Source organism: Stegostoma tigrinum, chromosome 1 (assembly GCF_030684315.1).
Source record: "Stegostoma tigrinum isolate sSteTig4 chromosome 1, sSteTig4.hap1, whole genome shotgun sequence".
NCBI classification, from domain to species: Eukaryota; Metazoa; Chordata; class Chondrichthyes; order Orectolobiformes; family Stegostomatidae; genus Stegostoma; species Stegostoma tigrinum.
Genome location: NC_081354.1, coordinates 166,752,479 through 166,754,229, shown reverse-complemented (window position 1 = coordinate 166,754,229; position 1,751 = coordinate 166,752,479).

Sequence of the window (1,751 nt, the reverse complement as noted above, 5' to 3'; positions counted from 1 at the left end):
CACACTCAGATTGTGACGAACAGCTTCCTTCAGGGCTGGATTGGCGCACCCTTCTTTATTTCTTCAAAATAAGAACAGTCCTGTTAAAACAGCAACTTTAGTGGTCAGTGAAGGTTACCGCAAAGTACAACGGGACCTGGATCAGATGGCCCGATGGGCCGAGGAGTGGCAGATGGAGTTTAATTTAGATGAATGTGACGTGCTGTATTTTTGAAAGGCAATTCAGGGCAGGACTTATACACTTTGCGATAAGGTCCTGAGGAGTGCTGCTGAACAAAGAGACCTCGGAGTACAGGTTCATAGTTCCTTGAAAATGGAGTTGCAGGTTGACCAGGTAACGAAGAACGTTTTTGGTATTCTTGCCTTTATTGGTCAATGAATTGAGTATAGAAGTTGGGAGGTCATATTGCGGCTGTATAGGACATTGGTTAGGTCACTTTGGAATACTGTGTGCAATTCAGGTCTGCCTTATATAGGAAGGATGTTGTGAAACTTGATGGAGTTTAGAAAAGATTTACAAAGGTGTTGCCATTTTTGGAGGGTTTGAGCTATAAGGAGAGACTTAATAGGCCAGTGCTATTTTCCCTGGAGTGTCAGAAGCTGAGAAGTGAATAGCCAAGGTTTTCTCTCTGGGGTTGGGGAGTCCAAAATTAGAGGACATATGTTTAAGGTGAGAGGGCAAAGATTTAAAAGGGACCTAAGGGCCAATTTTTCATGCAGAGGGTGGTGTGTGTATGGAATGAGCTGGCAGAGGAAGAGGTGGAGGCTGGTACAATTACAGTGTTTAAAAGGCATCTGGATGGGTATATGAATAGAAAGGGTTTAGTGGGATATGGGCCAAATGCTGGCAAATGGGACTAGATTAATTTAGGATATCTGGTCGGCATGGATGAGTTGGACCGAAGGATCTGTTTCCTTGCTGGACTCTATGACTCTATGGCAATGGTTCAATCACTTTGAACTCACAGGTACCCAGGGCCTTATCTAGAGGAAGTGGTGATTTAGTTGAAATGCCACTGGACTAGTAATCTGGAACCAAAGACTCAGCATCTGGAATCATGGGTTCACACAATCCTACACATGGCAGCTGTGGAAATTTGAATTCAGTGGACGTCTGGGATTTGCTTGATTTATTTTCAAAAGCAACCTAATGTTGACCACTGTCAATTGGTGTAAAGGGAAGCTGCTGTCCTCACCTGGTTTGACCTCCATGTGCCGAAAACAAAAAATGCTGGAAATGTCTCTTCAATCAGGTGTGCCTATGTGTGACTCCAGACCCACAGTATTTAATGGTGAGACCTATATCTCATACGAATAAAAACAAATTGGTTGTACCTGCCATAATGTGAGAAGCGAAAGCAAGCAAAATGTTTGTCAAAATTGACCCTGAAGTTCACATTTCCTTCAGCTCCTAAGGAACTGGGGCATATCAGGGGTCTCACTAGGCTAGCTCAAGCACATTTTATCCTTCACTAACTGCCACAGTTTTGGAATTTTCCCTGACTGGAAATTCCCTAGCTCCCTGGAAACAAACTGGAACATTGCCCTACCCTCCACTAGTTTTAATCAACCCACTATAACACATTACCGGGCTTGAAGCCAGGCTTGGTGTTGTGCCTCAAGAACCTTTCTCCCATCTACTAACCCTGAGGCTAGTTGTGGGATCGTTTTATGATTGAGACCAGTTAAATGCACAGAAATAGGGAATGAGTTTGGAGCCTCACTGATACTGACGGGTGATATTTTATGGG